Here is a 19,770-nt window from a genome sequence, read left to right as displayed (position 1 = left end):
CATTGCAGCTTAGTTTTGCATCCATTTTGACCTTTATATCAACAGATTAGTATAGTATGTACTCTCTTGTGTGTGACTTCTGTTGGCCAACTTTGTGTTTGGAAACTCGTCAGTGTTGCTGCATGGACATATATTGCTCATTGTCCTTAGCGCACAAAATTCCCATCGTGTGAATGAATATACTGCACTTTATACGTTTACTGTGAAAGAATAGTTAAGTTTACAGTTTGGGGCCATTACAAACAAAGCTGCTGTAAACATTCCTGTCCATGTCTCTTGTAGTCACATTTCTATTGGATAAAAAAATCAAGAATGAAACGTTTTGGCCATGTTGTAATGTATTTTTAGTTTTAGTGGTTAATGTCAAAGAATTTTCCAAAATTGTTGTATCAATCTGTGGTCTTCCCCAAAAATAAATGAGAGTTCCTTTTACTCCCCATCGTTGCTGGTATTTGGTATTGTTTTCTGTTTTGTTTTGTTTTGTTTTGGCCATTTTAATAGATGTGTAGTGAGTGATATCTCATTGTTTTATTTTACAGTCTATAATTGCATTTGATGTTGATATGCCTTTCATATGCTTATTTGCTATTATCTTCTTTGGTGAGTTGTTGATTTAGATCTTTTGCCAACTGTTAAATTAGGGTTTTTTTTTTTAATTGAGTTAAAGAGCTCTTTGTATATTTTTAATGCACACATCCTTTATCATATCAGCTTTGCAGATATTTTCTTCCAATCTCTGGTTTAGTTTTCATTCTCTTAAACTCTCAATAATTTTTTATAGATTTTTATTTTTGCTTAGAATTTGGCACATTTTTGTTAGATATATTCACATGGGTTTGATAATGTTGATGTTATTACAAGCAATGTTACCACAAATGTGATCTCTGATATATGGAAATACCATTACAATTTATGTTTTTCTCAAGTATTATTTCTAATAATTTGTCTGTACATTCTTTTGTTTATGCTAACTTTATTTGTTTTAGGTATTGTATACTAGCTTCATAAAAATGTTTTGAGGTTTTCACTTTTACTCTCCTATTTTCTGGAACAATATATGTAGTGTTTTGATGATCTGGCCTTTACATATTTAATAGAATTTCTTAGGAAATTATCAGAAGTGGGACTTTTTTTGTAGGATAATTATTAAACACCTTTTTAATTTCCTCTATGAAAATAGGTTGGTTTAGACTTCCTGCCTCTACTAGGGTAAATTTTTACAAATTGTATTTCTCTGTGAAATTATTTACTTTATCTGATCTTGGTTTTCAAATGACATAGTTGTGCAAAGTGGTGCCTTATGATTTTCAAAATTTCAACTCTTTTAATATTTATTACTTTTTTATTTTGTATATTTTTGCTTTCTTTTCTTCCCCTTAAATGTATTCCTATTGTAGGAAGTTGTAGTTTGTCTATGTTGACAATTTTTTCCTCAATGAAACAGCAGTTTGGCTTATTCATTTGTTGTATTATCTTTTTATTTTCTACCACATTCAGCTCCTTTTATCATTGCTTCCATCCTTGTTCAATTTATACTTTTTTCTACTTTTGTAGAGGCTTTTATTTAATTCTTATAACTTATTCTTCAATTTCGATTGCTATACGACTACTATTTAAGGCTATTAGTGTTTCTCTAATCATTTATTTAATTGTGGTCCATATATTCTACTATGTGGTGTTATCATTTATGGTAGACATTCTGCAATTTTAGACTTTTTTCCCCCACTTTTTACATGAGTTTTTTAGTAGAGAGTTCTTTTTTTTTTTAATTTCAGTGCATCTATCTATCTACAAATTTTATTTGTAAAATAAATTTGTAGATTTATTTATATCTACACCCACTGTGGGGCTCGAACTTACAACCCTAAGAATCAAGAGTTGCATGCTCTATCGACTGAGCCATATGGGTGCCCTAATTCTAATCCATTTAAAATTTTGCTATTAATTTCTACTTAAAACTTGCATAGAATTTTTTGAGATTTTCTTTGTGATCTAATCATGTATAGTAAATCTTTGTAAATCGTCTGATTATGCTGAAGAGGTCAACATCACTAGGAAAATTTCATATATATATACCTAAAATTTATGCCTTATGAGTAATATTGCTTAGAACTTTTATAGTATAACTAATTTTTTGTCCACTTTACTTGTCTTAGGCTGAAAATAGTGTTTCAAAATCTCTTACTATAAATATATTTCTGCCCATTTTTCCTTGCATCTATATGTTCTGCTTTATCAAAGAAATCTTTAGTTATTTGCTGCACATTCATAATGGTTTATCTTCATTCTAACATGTTTTTCTTTGCCATGTTTAATGCTTTTTGGCCTATATTTAATCTTATCTGATATCAGGCTCTCTATCCTTGATTTTATAGTATTGGCATTTGCCTGGTATATATTAGCCCAATTCTTTATTTTTAGCCTCTTTGAATCAATTTGCTATAGAATTAGATTTTGTCCTTTGGATCAATCTGAAAGTCCTTTTATCCCCATGGGCATTTTATGTTATTACCATTCATTGATATGACTGTTATGCCACATTATTTTATATTTATTGTGTACATTTTATTGTATTTACTGTGTTTTCTTTCTTCATGTAATCTGTTTTCTTTGCTCCATTTTATAGGTTTTTTTCCCCCTGATTTTTAAGTAAGTTTTCATTTTTATTCTATTGGTTACCTTATTACTATTACATTGTATAATTTTCTTAGTACTTAGTTTTCCTTATTTTGGCTTCTACTATTTAGTTTGTTTAAAAGATATTTTTTGACTTCCACATGTCTTCAGTGCAATAGTAAATTCTACTTCCTTCTCTTTTTCTCCCTATTCTTTCCATTTGTTTTAGTTTTCCTAGTTTGTCATAACAAAGCATTTACATACTATTCTTCTTTCTTTGTCCCTGCTTTGGCTTTGGTCTTAGATGTATTATTAAATATATTCAATTGTTATCAACAACCCTTTTGCTGAATTTTTGCCTGGTTATCTCTTGACTGTATGAAGCTGATCCTTTACTCATCCTAGGAATGGCTTGTGAGTATAATGTTTCCTGAGATTGTGTATGTATAAAATAGCCTTGGTATTTCAAGGACAGCTTGGCTGGATATAAAATTCTTCATTAACACTTTACTCACATTTCTTGGAAATTTTGATTACTGTTCTCTTGCGTGGTATATTTCTCTTACAATGTCTTTTGATAACCTGTGTCCCACTTTATGACTTGTCTTTTGTTTACCTGTGTAGAGATACTTTTCTCTTTCAAATCTAATTCATTTATTATGGTATATTTTGGAGTTAACCATTCCAGCTCAGTTATCCAGGTACATGATGGGCTCTTTCAATATGTAGATTAGGCTTCTTTTATTTACAAAAATTTATTTATTATAATTTTAAAAACATTTTTAGTTACATTGTTTTTATTTTCTACAACACCTGCCCCAACCCCTCAAATACTCAGGGACTCCAGTTATATGAATGTTGGGTCTTCTTTGCCTGTCTTTTTGTATCTATTTTTTTTTTCTCTCTCTCTTTTATCCTATTTAACTTTGACTTTATTTTTTTCCTTGGTGGTTTTCATTCCTCTCCTCAATTATGATCAATATATTTTCAATCAAATCTATTTGCCCTTGGGGTGCCTGGGTGGCTCAGTTGGTTAAAAGGCCAACTTTTGATTTCAGCTTCAGGTCATGATCTCATGACCTCAGTCGTGAGATTCAGCCCCACATCGGACTCCATGCTGGACATGGTGCCTGCTTAAGATTCTCTCTCTCCATCTCCTTCTGCTCCTTCCCGTTCATGCTCTTTCTCTCTCAAAATAAATAAATAAACTTATGAAAAAAGTCTATTTTTCCTTTGACATCTAATTATAGTTTTATTTTCTAGAGGATTTCATCTTTTTAAAAAAACTTTCTTCCTGAATTCTCTCAATTCCTGTTTCCCATGTTTCCATTTTCATGTACTTTTGATTTTTGTTTTTAAAATTATCTGGCTAGAATATAGATATAGATATAGATATAGATATAGATATAGATATGATTTTTGTTTAAAGATATTTACTCCAGTTTGGAGTATTATGTTTTATGGTTGTTTTATGGTGAGAATTTTCCTTAGCTGAAATATTTTATTCTTATTTTCTGTTTTCTCCTATTACTAGCCTGTGTGGCTGTTACTTGCTTTTTTCTATTCATTTTGAAAGGTCCTATTTTTTTTTTTGGACAAATACTTGTAGGAAGATATGATGGGCTTGGGGAAGCCTTAGCTCAAGAATGCCCATTTCTTTTAGTATAATATAGTTCAGGGTTTTAAAAATGTTTACTTATTTTGAGAGAGAGAGAGAGAGAGAGAGAGAGAGTGCTCGTGCACACACGGATGCACCAGTGGGGAGGGGCAAAGGGAGAGGGAGAGAGAGAATCTCAAGCAGGCTCCACTCTGTTAGCACAGAGCCTCATGAGGGGCTCAATATCACAAACCACAAGATCATAACCTGAGCCAAAACGAAGAGTTAGATGCTTAAGTGACTGAGGCACTCAGGCACCCCAATAAAGTTCAATTTTTTTAAAAAAAAATTAATGCTTCTTTATTTTTGAGAGAGAGAGAGAGTCCACATCAGTGGGGGAGGGGCACAGAGAGAAGGAGACACAGAATCTGAAGTGGGCTCCAGGATCTGAGCTATCAGCACAGAGCCCAGTGTGGGGCTTGAACTCATGAACTGCAATATCATGACCTGAGCTGAAGTCGGATACTTAACCGACTGAGCCAGGTGCCCCAAAAGTTCAATTTTTTTAAAAAAATGATAGTTCTCTTTTCTGTACAGGGATAGGGGACAGATTTGGTATACCTCCTGAATTTGTATTCTTTTTTCTGTAGGCCCCTAATTTTCACTGCTTGTAATTCCTTCCTCACCATGACCACTGAGACTACAAAGTCCTACCACCACTTTCCCAATTGACACCCTCTGCTCAGAAGTGCTGCCTTCCTGAGACCCAATCTCTGGTCTTGTACTTTTCCTTCTAATTACCTATTTGCCAGGGAAATCTTCTAAGTCTCAGACCTATTGTAAGAATTTCTCCATTCTGGATTGAACTCATTTTTGGGGATGAGGGAGAGGATAATGTGTCTTGATCTTTAGTCGTCACTGTTAACACCATGATGCATTTTCCTGTTTTATTTATCTTTTCAGGAATCCTGTGATAAGGCCCCAGCATGTGCACCGGGGCTGGCTCTGCTGGTTCTGCAGTGTTTGTTTCTCACTCACATGGAATTTTATGTTTGTGATAGTCTTTATTTCTTGGTCATTCTCTAGGCATAGTTACAGGGGGCTTAATTTGCTTTTGTTGTTGTTGTTGTTGTTGTTGTTATGCTACCTAGTTTTTGAAGCATTTGTTAAGAGATTCAGATTTAGGTTTGTCTAGTGGCTCAGCTGGTTAAGTGTCTGACTCTTAATTTCAGCTCAGGTCATGATCTCACAGCTGGTCATGAGATCGAGCCTTGAGTCAGGCTCGTGTTGGGAATGGAGTCTGCTTAAGATTCTCTGTCTCCCTCTCCCTCTGCTCCTCCCCGTCTTCCCCCTCCCCCCACGTTAAGAAAAAGAGAGAGAGATTCAGATTTAGGGGTCTGGTTATCCTCTAGAAGCCCTGGAGACCATTCTCTTTTAAGACCTCAGGGATGTATTTCCATTGTTTTCTGGATCTTACTGTTTCTGCTTAGAAGTCAGATGTTAATGGGGCACCTGGGTGGCTCAGTCAGTTAAGCTTCCGACTTCAGCTCAGTTTATGATCTCGTGGTCTGTGGGTTTGAGCCCCAGGTCAGGCTCTGTGCTTACAGCTCAGAGCCTGGATCCTGCTTCGGATCCTCTGTCTCCCCCTCTCTCTTTCCTTCCTGTGCTCATGCTCTCTCTCTCTCTCTCTCTCTCTCTGTCTCAAAAATGAAATCAACATTAAAAAATTAAAAAAAAAATAGAAGTCAGATGTCAAAGTGTTACTATTGACAGTAAGTCATTTGTTACTTTCCTCTGACAACTTTAAGAGTTGTTCCTCTTTTCTTTCCTTTTCAGCACTTTTTCTATAATGGGCATAAGATTTCATCCTCCTGGGGGCTCATAGCACATTTTGAATCTATGGCCCGATGTCTTTCATCAGTTTTGAGATACTTTCAGTCATTATCTTTTAAAATATTGCTTTTGGGGGTGCCTGGGTGGCTCAGTCAGTTAAGCAGCCGACTTCAGCTTAGGTCATGATCTCGCAGTCCGTGGGCTCGAGCCCTGCGTCAGGCTCTGGGCTGACAGCTCGGAGCCTGGAGCCTGCTTCGGATTCTGTGTCTCCCTCTCTCTCTGCCCCTCCCCCGTTCATGCTGTGTGTCTCTCCATCTCTCAGAAATGGATAAAGGTTAAAAAAAATTTAAAAAATTGCTTTTGACCCATTTTGTCTCCCTCCTCTTTTAGAACTTAAATTATGTGTGTTTTAGGCTCCTTCTCTGTTCTCTGTATTTCTTACACTCTCTTCTGTATTGTGTTTCTTTTGTCTTTCTTCTGGGTGTTTTTTATTCCTAGATATTTTCTTCTGACCTAATTTTCATTTACTATTTCTCTTTTCTAGTGTGTCTTTTGCACTAGTAATCCCATTTATTGAATTGTTGTTAATTTTAGTAATTGTATTTTTCATTTGTGGAATTTACATTTTAAAAATAGTTTCCAGTTTTTTGCTGAAATTTTCTTTTATTTTGTTAATTAAAAAAAGTTTAATGTTTATTTATTTTTGAGAGACAGTGAGAACCAGGAAGAGGCAGACAGAGGGAGAGGGAGACACAGAATCTGAAACAGGCTCTAGGCTCTGAGCTGTCAGCACAGCGCTTGATGCGGGGCTTGAACTCACAAACCATGAGATCATGACCTGAGCCAAAGTCGGCCGCTTAGCCAACTGAGCTACTCAGGCACCCCCACTGAAATTTTCAATACTATCTTTTCTGAGGTGGTCAGCACTTTCAGTATGCTAGGATTTCTGACAGTGAAACCGGAGAAGTCTCAGACCAATCAGGATGTGCCAATTATTTTATCTTCTTAAACATAGTAAGGAGCATTATTTTAAACTTTGGTTTGTATACCTCCAACACATAAAATCTATTTCTATCATCTATTTTTTCCCTTGCTGCTTTTCTTTTATGATATCTTGCGTGGTTGCATGCTTGGGCTACCTTGAACTCTCTGTTGGACAACATATATATTTTTTAAAGTTTATTAATTTTGAGAGAGAGAGAGTGTGTGTGTGCACCAGTGGGGGAGGGACAGAGAGAGAGAGAGAGGGAGAGAGAGAATCTCAAGGAGGCTCTGCACTGTCAGTGCAGAGCCCAATGTGGAGCTCAAACTCCCAAAATGTGAGATCATGACCTGAGCCAGAGTTGGACTCTTAACTGGCTGAGCCACCAAGGCACCCCTTGACAACATATTTTTAAAGTAGTTTATAAAATAACTTGAAGTCTAGTATGAAATTATCTTTCCCCAGGAGAATTTTATGTTTGCCTTTGTCAGATATGTAAAACTACCATCACTCTGGGAAGCCTGATAACTTTTAGGAAAATGGGATCACTTTAATCCCATGGTGATTCAAAGGTGAGCTGAATTCCCTGCAAGAACCTGACTAATCAATTCACGCTTAATTCTAGAATCAACTCTTTGAGGTCCAAGCAAAGCACTGGGAATGTACAGGACCATCCCATTTCACTGACCCCTAGATTCTGATCTCTGTTTTGCCAATTTTGTGAGGCTACTAAAAATGCTAGTCTCTAAGCCATTTCCTTCATTTTTAGCAAAGTCCCCCAAAGAAAAATGTTGGTTTCATCTTCCTGGGTCTTCACCCTCCATCACATTCTTGCACTAACTTATTAGCTCTCTGATGCTTTCAAATACATTCTGTAACTGCTTTTATCATGATTTTCTTATATTCTGAACTGATTTTCTAATTATTTCAGCAAGAAAGTTGGTTCAAATTACTGACTCCTCCATTATTCTGTGTTTCTTAAAAAAAAAATAAAGCATGCTAATTTGAAAACTCCTTGGACCCTCTTCACACTTTTAATATTACATAAGCCACAGAGTCAGGTATATGGAGACTGAGGAAGGAGTTATGTTGTCTATATTTCTAGAAATAAATCACCCACAAATTCCCCTGTTCTTTAGGCCCTGGGTTTCTTTTGCCAGAAAAATCTCCATCACATTTTCCTCTAGCCAATCCTCAAAACTGCACAGAAATACCTACAGCCAAAGATAAAGGAAAGAGATCTGCCTTTCTTGGCCCTCTCATTGCTATAGGGATTGGAGCCGCCATGATGATTTTAGCCCACTTCTTGAAAGCTCTTTATCTCCCAGCTTCCAGTTGGACACATTTCTTGTCTATCCCCTGCTGTCTAGTTTAAGGAAAAGCTAACTGGGTTACATTTCCATAAGGTAAAGAGGCAGACTGTGCTGGTAGTTTGCTCTGGGTCGTACCGGTATCCTGCGCTAAAGAAGGTGGTGAATCAACAAAAATCGAGTGAGCAAAGTTTAATCCAATGATTAGAACATCTTGGAGAAGCTTTGGCTTTTGGCCAGAGCTTGAGAAGCAGCTGAGACTTTGGCAAGATTAAGATGATGGATGTGCCTTGAGGCAGCCACAGATTTCTAAAATATGCAAGAAAGTTTCTTCTTCCTCAGAGTTCTTTCTGTGATCTTCCTATGCTCCCTTTGCAGAAGGAGACAAGGGTGCATTGCATATGGCAGAAGATACTTCAAAGGAGTTTGTTTAGACTAGCAAGAATGTGGCATTTGTTTTTGTAATCTCCTGGGCTCTAGTTAGAAGTTAGAGAGATGGTAAGCACACATTGTTTTGGGGTTTTCTTGTAAGTATCCACCACATCTCCCAAGCTTATAAAGTTTCCCTTGCCACATAGTCCTGCTGGGGCACATGGTGATCTTTTCCACTTATATAGGTGGTTGGATGCCATCCACTTAAATTGATTCACTTAAAGTTGAAGAAAAAAGATTTTGTTTCTTGCGTCAACATCCTTCCCAGATTTCTATTGTTGAGTGTTGTCCTAATTAAAATAAAAATTTAGTTTGAAGTCCCCTTTTAAATGATCTCTGGTTTTGTTTTGTGTTTGGTTTCATTTTGTTTCCCCTCCTCCCTCTGCTGTTTAAAATTAAGTTTATTTAAATGCAAAGAATGCACTGTTTATTCAACCAAATGGTATCTTTATGTGGAAAAGGAAAACACACACACACAAAACCCGGAGCTACTCTACTGCCTCAGCTTAATAACTCAGTGGTTTTTTTTTTTTTTTCTCTTGTGTGCATTTTTACTTCCAGCTGGGCTGCACACATAAAACTGTGCTGTGGTGAGAATCTTTGGTAAACTATGCTACTTAACTGTTCATTGAACAAACAATTGCTCATCATCTCCCAACCTTAATGAAATACTATTGTGATGCCTTCTTGTAAAAAAAAAAAAAACCAAACAACTTGAACAACCGATTTTCCATCCACATAAAATTTGTACTGAGCGTGGGCTTGTGGGAGTTTTGTTTTTGTTGCCATTGAGAGCGTCAACAGCGTGAGACAACATTTCCTTTGATTGTATTACCTGCACTGTGATGTTTTTCATTTTGCTGCAAAGTCTGCATGTGGAAACGATCAGCATTTTCAGGTGTCCTGTGGCCGTTTGCTATTGTGTACTATATTACTTTGAGGTCCACTGTAGAAGAGAAATACCGTTATTTCTCTTTTCTATCCTTGTAATTAGTAACCTTTCTTAATTCTGCTGGGAAAATTTGGGGGGCAATGAGGAGGAAGAGAGAACGCAGAAATTAACCAACTTCAGTCTAATGGTCAACTCTGCCCAACATTTTGTTTCATAAAACTAACACAAAGGAAACATTTTGTGGGAGATGATGATGATCTCCTTAAAAGGTTCAAATTCTAAAGATTCTGGACATCTTCCAAATGGCCTTAATTTCCTCAATAACACATTATACGCTATTTATTACCTTGCTGTGCTTAGGCTTACCCATGTTTCTGGCCTCTATCACCTCTTGGGGGAAAAGAATTCTATAAATGTATAAAATGGTTTTCCCTTTCCTTTTTTTTTTTTTTAAATAGACTTTATTTTTTTATAGAGGTTTTAGGTTTATAGCAAAATTGAATGGAAATTACAGAAATTTTGCATATGTTCCCTGGTCCCTCACATGCACAGCCTCCTGCATTATCAACATGCCCCACCAGGGTGGTACATTTGTTACAAATGATAAACCTACATTGACACATCATTAGAAACCAGAGTCTATAGGGGCGCCTGTGTGGCTCAATTAGTTAAGTGAGTGACTTCAGCTCAGGTCATGATCTCACGGTTCGTGAGTTCGAGCCTCACATCGGGCTCTGTGCTGACAGCTTGGAGCCTGGAGCCTGCTTTCGATTCTGTGTCTCCCTCTCTCTCTGTTCCTCCCCTGCTCACACTCTGTCTCTCTCTCAAAAATAAATAAAGATTAAAAAGAAAGGAAGAAACCTGAGTCTATAGTTAACATTAGAGTTCACTCTTGGTCTTAGGTTTTCTTTTTTTTTTTTTTTTTTTTTAATTTTTTTTTTCAACGTTTATTTATTTTTGGGACAGAGAGAGACAGAGCATGAACGGGGGAGGGGCAGAGAGAGAGGGAGACACAGAATTGGAAACAGGCTCCAGGCTCTGAGCCATCAGCCCTGAGCCCGACGCGGGGCTCGAACTCACGGACTGCGAGATCGTGACCTGGCTGAAGTCGGACGCTCAACCGACTGCACCACCCAGGCGCCCCTGATCTTAGGTTTTCTATGGGTTTAGCCAACAGTGTAGTGACAGGTATTCATCATGGTACAATATAAAGTGATTTCATGGTACGATATAGGGTGATTTCACAAAGTCTTCTGTGATCTGCCTGTTCATCTTTTCCTCTCTCCCAATCTCTAGCTACCACTGATTTTTTTTTTTTTACTGTCTCTATAGTTTTATCTTTTCCAGAATGTAATACAGTTGAGACCATACAGTATGTCAACTTTTCAGATGGGCTTCTTTCATTTAGAAACATTCATTGAAAGTTCTTCTCTGTCTTCTCCTTGCTTGATAGCTCATTTCTTTGTAGTGCTGAATGATATTCCATTCTGTAGATGTACAATGGTTTATTTATCCAGTCACCTACCAAAGGACCTTGTTGGTTGCTTTCCAGTTTTTGTGATTGTAAACAATGTTATAAACATCCCTGTGATGGTTGTTTTGGTGGACACATTTTCAACTTCTTTGGATTACCAAGTAGTGCTGTTGCTGGGTTGTATAGTAAGAAGTGTGTAGTTTTTTCAAAAATTACCTAACTGCCTTTCAAAGTAGCTGTACTAGTTCTCATTCCCATGCATAGTATATGAGAGTGTCTGTTGTTCCACATCCTTCCCTGTATTTGGTGTGGTCAGTGTTCTGGATTTTGGTCATTCTAGTAGGTATGTAGTGGTATCTCGTTGTTGTTGTTGTTGTTGTTGTTGTTGTTGTTGTTTTAAGTCTTTTTTTTTAATTTGAGAGAGAGAGAGAGAGAGAGAGAGAGAGTGAGCAGGGGAGAGGGGCAGAGGGAGAGAGAGAATCCTAAGCAGGCTCCAAGCTCAGCAGGGAGCCCGATGCAGGGTTTGATCCCACAGCCCTGGGATCATTAACTGAGCCCAAATCAAGAGTTGGATGCTCGACCAACTGAGCCACCCAGGCCCCCTCTCATTGTTGTTTGAATTTGCATTTCTCTCATGACATATATGAAGCATCTTTTCATACGCTTATCAGCCATCTGTATATCTTCTTTGGTGAGGTGTCTGCTAAGGTCTTTCATTTTTAATCAGCTTTTTTTGTTTTCTTATGTTTGAATTTTAAGATCTTTGTATACTTTGGATATGAATCCTTTATCAGATGCATCTTTTGCAAATATTTTCTACTAGTTTGTGGTTTGTCTTTTCATTATCTTGACAGTGTCTTTTGTGGAGCAGAAATTTTTAATTTTAATGTAATCTAACTTATCAATTCTTTCTTTAATGAACCATGCCTTGGCGTTGTATCTAAAAAAATCTTTGCTAAATGCAAGGCTATCTAGGTTTCTTCGTATGTGACCTTCTATGAGTTTTATAGTTTTGTGTTTTATATTTAGGTCTGTTACTCATTTTGAGTGAATTTTTATGAAGCGTGTGTGTAGATTAAATTTTTTTTTTTACAAGTGGATGTCCAGTTCTTCTATCACCATTTATGAGAAGGATTGTCTTTGCTTCATTGCTTTGCTTTTGCTTTTTTGTCAAAGATAAGTGATTGACTGTCTTTATGGGATTTTATTTCTGTACTCTCTATTCTGTCGATTTACCTAGTTCTCTTTTCTTTTGCTAATATCACACTCTCCTGATTACTGAACCTTTATAGTAAGACTTGAAGTCAAGAAGTCTCAGTCCTTCAACTTTGTTGCTTTTCAACATTGTGCTGGCTATTCTGGGTCTTTTCTGTCTACCTATAAACTTTAGAATCAGTTTGTTAGTATCCACAGAGTAACTTGCTGAGATTTTCCTTTGGATTTCATTGAATCTATAGAGCAAGTTGGGAAAAACTGGTATTTTGAAACATTGAGTCTTCCTATCCATGGATATGGAATATCTCTCCACTTATTTAGCTTTTTATTCCATTCATCAGTTTGTTAGTTTTCCATATATATATATGTATCTTATCCATATTTTGTTAGATTTATGTCTAAGTATTCTAAGTATTTCCATTTTGGGGTGCTAATGTAAATGTTATTGTATTTTTTTAATGTTTAATTTTTAAAGGAGAGATAGAGAGACAGAGAGAGAGAGAGAGAGAGAGAGAGAGAGAACTAGTGGGGGAGGGGCAGAGAGAGAGAGGGAGACACAGAATCTGAAGCAGGCTCCAGGCTCTGAGCTGTCAGCACAGAGCCTGACGCAGGGCTCAAACTCATAAGTTGGTGAGATCCTGACCTGAGCTGAAGTCTGACACTTAACCAACTGAGCCACCCAGGTGCCCCAGTGTTATTGTATTTTAAATTTTACTTGATCATTGCTGTGTATAGGAAAGTGATTTACTTTTAACTTGTACATCCTGAAATCTTGCTATAATGACTTATTAGTTCCAGGTGTTCTTTTGTTGATCCTTTCAGATTTTCTAAATAGCAATCATGTCATCTGAAAACAAGGACGGTTTTATTTCTTTCTTCCCAAACAGTATTCCTTTTATTTCCTTTTCTTATCTCATTAGCTAGAACTTCCAGTGTAATGGTTAAAAGGAATGATTGAGATGGTACATCCTTGCCTTGTTCCTAATCTTAGTGGGAAAGATTCAAATTTCTCACCATTAAGTATGGTGCTAATTGCAGGTTTTTTGTAGATATTCTTTATCAAGTTGAGGAAGTTCCCACCATTTGTACTTTACTGAGAATTTTGTCATGAATAGTTATTGAATTATCCTTTACTTAAAAAAAACCAGCTTTGTTTATTTATTTATTTTTTTTTATTTTTTCAATATATGAAATTTATTGTCAAATTGGTTTCCATACAACACCCAGTGTTCATCCTAAAAGGTGCCCTCCTCAATACCCATCCCCCACCCTCCCCTCCCTCCCACGCCCCATCAACCCTCAGTTTGTTCTCAGTTAGCTTTGTTAAGATAATTCACATGCCACAAAATCAATCCACTTAAACTATACAATTCAACTTCTTTAAATTTTTTTTAATGTTTATTTATTTTTGAGAGAGACAGAGCGCAAGTTGGGGAGGGGCAGAGAGAGAGACACACACAGAATCCAAAGCAGGCTCCAGGCTCTGAGCTGTCAGCACAGAGCCCAAGGGGGGGGGGGGGCTTGAACCCACAAACCATTGAGATCATGACCTGAGCAGAAGTTGGATACTTAATTGAGCCACCCAGATGCCCCAATTCAATTATTTTAGTATATTCATAGAGTTGTACACAATCTAATTTTAGAATATTTAATCACCTTTAAAAGAATCCCTGTACCCATTAGCTGTCATTCCCAATTCCTTCTTCCTCCTGGCCCTAGTGAACCACTAATCCACTTTCTACTTGAATGGATTTGCCTATTCTGGACATTTTATATAAATGTAATCATACAATATGGGCTTCATGTGTCTAACTTCTCCCACTTAGCATTATGTTATCAAATTTCATCCATGTTATAACTTGTATAGATCATTTATTTTTATTACTAAATAATATTTTATTGTATGGCTATGCCACATTATTTAATCCATTCATCCGTTGATGGATATTTGGGTTGTTTCTACTTTTTGGCTATTATGAATAATGGTGCTATGAATAGTCATGTGTAAGCTTCTATGTGGACATATTGCATTGCATTTTGGTGTATATCCAAAAATGGAATTTCTAGATCATATGGCAACTCTGTGTGTGTGTGTGTGTGTGTGTGTATGTGTGTGTGTGTGTGGAGAGAGAGAGTGATAGAGGAGTTGGCAAGTTTTTTTCCAGAGTCAGCCATTTTACTTTCCTACTGCAATGTATGAAGGTTCTTTTTCTCTATGTCCTTGTCAAAACTTGTTATTGTCTTCTTTTTTGTTTGTCTACTGTAGCTGTCCTAGTGGGTGCGACATGATAGGTCATTATGCTTTTGATTTGTATTTCCCTAATAACTAATGTTGTTGAACACCTTGAATGGACTTATCCACTATTTGCATGTATATCTTCTTTGGAGAAATGTTTATTTAAATTATTGGTCTATTTAAAATGGGGTTATTTGCACGGCACCTGGGTGGTTCAGTTTGTTGAGCAATCGACTTCGACTCAGGTCATGATCTCAAGGTTCGTGAGTTTGAGCCCCATGTCGGGCTCTGTACTGACAGCTCAGAGCCTGGAGCCTGTTTCAGACTCTGTGTCTCCCTCTCTCTCTCTGCCCCTTTGCCACTTGTGCTGTCTCTCTCTCTCTCTCTCAGAAATAATAAATGCATAAACTTTACTTTAAAATTTGGATTATTTGCTTTTCTTCCTTTACTCTTCTACATTTTCCTTTTTGAGAGCTTTTTGAGATGTTTGCTTGACCAGTATCTGGCAGGATTACATATATTCTTGTTTACAGTCTTCATGTATTTCTTGATGCTAATAATGGCTCAAGCCTTTCAGTCCATCTTCATAGAAGAGCCTATCTACCCCTTGGGCATTTTAATTGCTTTTGCATTTTTCCTGGCCTTTCCCTGATTTTATGAAGCTTTTCTTGAGCTGTACAGATAAACATTGTAGGTGGTTGTTTATTGTTCTGCACAATGGGAGGGAAGTAGTCCCTAGTAGTCCTCTAGTCCCCAGAGAAGGGTCTGGGATAACTATAGTGACTTTCTTCTGTCATAATTGGTACCTTCCTTCTGCTACATTAGGTTTATCTGTCTCTTATACAGGTGGAATGGAGAAAAGAAAGCCTGGAATTTATTATAATAAGTAGGCCTGATTGAGAGGGCTGCTTCTGCTACGTACAGTTTTGTGACCGGGGGCAAGTTGCTTAATCTCTTCATTAGTAAAATTGGGATGATCATAACCACCTCATATTATTATCGTGAGGATTAAACTGATAATGACTGAAAGGCAGCTCACACAGTGACTAAAAATGAGCCGTAATTGCCCAACAAATATTAGCTGCTTTCCCCTGTGTCGACATAGAAACTCTTATTAGCTTCCCTTCCTACTTGTTGCTTTAGGTACTATCACGCCATCGTAATTTCTCAACACCTTAAATCCATTTTTTAAACCTTCAAGCCTTACGTTTACCATAGGACATGCTACAGTCTGGTATTTGTGTCTCCCCACCTATCAATTCATATGATGAAATCTTAACTCCCCCAAAGATGATGGTATCGGGAGGTGGGCCTTTGGGAGGTGCTTAAGTCATGACAGTGGAGCCCCCATGAATGGGATCAGTGCCTTCTAAAACAGGCTCCCGTAGGATCACTAGTCCCTTCTACAATGTGAGGATGTAGCAAGAAGGTGCCAGTTTTGAACCAGAAAGAGGGGCCTCAGGAGAACATGACTATGCTGGCACCTTGATCTTGGACTTCTAGCCTCCAGAACTGTGAGAAATAAATTTCTGTTGTTTAGAAACCACCCAGTCAATGGTATTTTTGTCATAGCACCTGAGGAGACCAAGACATTATACTATAAAATTTGCAGATTAACCTAATTCCGGCACTGGTTCCCCAGACCTATTTTGTACATTTCCTTGCTATTTTGAGAAACGTGTTTGTGTCTGCACGGGCACGTGCACTCTGCTCATTTCTGTACTGATGACAAAGCAGCCTTTGTCAATGAAGGATTACATGTTAAGAATAGTTTTTTTGGCATATTGCTTCAATCTCTCAGGTTCTTAATCACTGGTTGAGTGGAATCCACTTTCTCCTTGAAGTGACTCTATCAGAGTCTACAGAACTCATTTTCAGTTTTGACTGATTGATTAGCTTTCACTCTGAAATTTCTCTGCATTTCCTTTCTGACTTAGCTCCAGTTTTTCTTGTATCACATGCCATTTCTTTCTTAGATCCCAGTTTCAGCTTTCCATAGTACATCCTCAATAACACTTCCAGAAAGGAAACGTCGGGAAAAACCTGACAGTCATGCTGTCCATAGAGTCTTAGGTTCAATAATCATGTCCCTCCAAATTTCAAACTTTGTTCTATGTCCATCTAGCATGCTCATAAGAACTCCACTATTCTGATTACTGTTCATTTGTAAAAAAGCATTGACACCCCTCCCCCTCCTGAAGATTTTAGGGTATTTTTTTCAGTCCTGCTCTTCTGAGTCAAGATGTGTTCAGGAGTGGGATTTGCTTTAAGTTTGAACACTAGCATCCCTCTTATGCTTTGGTGGAGGTGAAGGAGGGGAATGAGGAGGAGATTTCCCAAAGCTTCCTCTTATTTCCTACATCCTATTTTCTTTTTCCAGAACTATTAGAGAGATGTTAAACCTTGGGGTTTATCCGTGGTGTTTCTTAACTGCTCTCTTATGTTTTCTGTGTCTGGTATTTTCTAGTGTCGGAACACTTCCTTCGAGTTTCATTTTTAGAGCTTCAGTTAAATTGTAAAGTTGCTTTTGGAGGGGAGGAATCATATTTTCATTTCCATAAACTCTTTTTTTATTCTTTGATGTTCATTTTCAACAACAAAATCTCTTTCTATCTTATAGACCCATTGCCTTCAAAACCTTTTGAGGATATTCATTATAGCTTTTGAGAAATTTGTCTTCTTGTCTTTAAATAATCCATATTGGTTTTTCCGAGGGTCAATTATTGCATTTAGCTCTTTGTCTTTTTATTTTGCATTTGGTTTTCCTCAAATAGCTGGTCGTCTCGGTTATCCATTTACACTTAGGAAGAAAGAGTTTCCTCTGCAGCTGTTTAGATGTTTTCCCCCATCTGCCATATCCCTCAGTTCCAGCTTCCAGTTGTGTATTTGTTTCTTTACTTGTTACTCTGGGGTATGATTTTTCAATCAGCTGGGATGATTTTTCCAAGTATATCTGGCAATGTCTGAAGACATTTTTGGCTTCCCCAAATGGGGTTACTACTGGCATCTAATGGATATAGGCCAGTAGATTCTAAAACCCCAATGGTACAAAATACAGTTCAAAGGACACCCTCCACAACAGAGAAGTATGCTGCCTAAAACATCAACAGTGCCACTGCTGAGAAACTCTCTAGGATATATGGGCAGAAAGTGCAGGCAGGCTGAGCATTCTCTTTAGTGTTGAACAGGGAGCACCTTTCCTTTGGGGTGCTGATATTAGGCATCTGGCCTTCCCAGGGCAGAGTGCTCACTCCCTGAGGAAACTTCCAGTTTATTATGACAACATACGTTACTGTTTCCTATCTCTCAGCATTGTGAATGGGAGCATGGTCCCAGATGTTGTGTGGGCAGTTTTTAATTAATTACCTGCCCGTGGGTTTCTGCCTATGGCTCTTACATTTACATTCAGTGCTTTCTGAATGGGCTTGGAAGTTCTCTGGTTCCACTGAGGAGAATCAATATTTCCCGCCTTTACTACAGCCTTTCCTAAGCATATTCTTAGCTATCGCTTTCTTTTGAAACAGTCCTCTTTGTATCTTCAATAAATTAAGCAAAAATCTCTTGTCTTCTGATGACTACCTTCCTGTCCTCTATGTTTTTATAAGTTTACTCGTCTTTAGTCACTCTTACTCTCATTTCAGTAAAAGTTTAGGAAAAAAAGAAGATAAGCCACTTCATAAACAAATTGAAATTACATCTAAGTTCAAAAATAAAAAAACGAATAATTTTCTTTTTGACGAATATCATTTTATCAGGCTTTTATTATACAAATGGTTAGCTTTTCTTGAATTAAATAACCTCATAAAAGTTTTTCAGCGTGTCCTCTTCCATCATAATATTAAACTTAGTACCATAAAATGCAAATGCAGAAGAGATTTTAGAGGTTTACAAGATCAAGCCATTCTTTCATAGATGAGAGAATCGAAGTCACTACAGAAGTTATTATTTATGTGGTCCACCTAGTGAAGAAGTTTTCCTAAGTATTTTGGGCTTGCTGTTGCCACTGAAAAGAAGGCTTCTCTTTCTTATTTGATGTGGGAAACTGGGCCTTCCTCTCAAGCCCTGGCACATAAGCCAGTATTTCCAAAGAATGCTCCATGGAAAACAGATCCCACCAGGTCACCTTAAAAGCGAGTTTCATAAGCAAATGTTTCAGAATGGATTCCAAGAATATCAATACATATTAACATATTAAATGTTCTTAAAAAAACTCTCAGTAAAGAAAAACTTTTTAAGAACTTTACTTAATCCATTATTTCTTATGCTTTATCATATGGCTCCAAGTTGGCTGTCAGTTCGCTAATGATCTCACCTCTGACCATAGATCGGGGCTTCCAATCTGTTGCTTTGCTTAGAGACGTAGGGGATATTTTATTAATAATCAAAAGCAAAAGAATTAGTTGTCTTGATATAAAGAGAGTATGGTATCTTTGTGGGTGGATATAGGAAAACAACTCAGTGAAATTATGCAAACCCAAAGGCTAAGAAGACCAAACTCCGGGCTTAGAACGCCTTATCTCTAGGGACAAGATTTCCTCTGGAAATAAAGGAGGAATTAGGGTCATTTGAAAGATGGGACCCGGTTTTATTATCAATATAGTATTAATGGGAGAATAAAGGAAATATTTAGAAAGGCAGGCTAATTTGGAGGCAGATAGAGGGCTTAGATGAGTGACCAAAGATGGTTTTGATGGCCAGGCTGGACGGATGTAAAAGACAGATGTCCTTAGAAAATGAAAATAATTCTAACAGCGGAAGAAAGGCCAGACCCAAAGAGTAGCTCAGGTTGGTTTCTTCAGAAAAATCCAGGACCCAGGAAACAATTTCATGAAATTTACTTTAAACTGATGACCAATTTAAGAAATGCCCCCCCCCCCCGCCTCCAAGAATTGGGAAAAATATATCACATTGTTACAAATAGTCTTTATAAGTTGAGAAAAAAAGACCAGTAAGGCCAGCATGGGACCCTTCCATCACTGGATGATGTAGGAACTTCCGAGGTCCTGAGACAAGGTGCCTAAGAAATCTTTGGAGCTGTGACTTTGGAGGGCAGCACAGGGAGAGTAAAACATAGTCAAGGGGACCAAAGCAAGAAAAGAATAGCACATTTGGTCTAACTAGAGAATCCTTCCTGTGTGCTGTTTCCTAATTCCTAGGGAAGTCAAGGAGAGCAAGATTTGCTT

This window comes from Lynx canadensis, chromosome A2, assembly GCF_007474595.2.
Source record: "Lynx canadensis isolate LIC74 chromosome A2, mLynCan4.pri.v2, whole genome shotgun sequence".
In the NCBI taxonomy this organism is placed as follows: Eukaryota; Metazoa; Chordata; class Mammalia; order Carnivora; family Felidae; genus Lynx; species Lynx canadensis.
Note: the sequence above shows the minus strand (reverse complement) of the source record.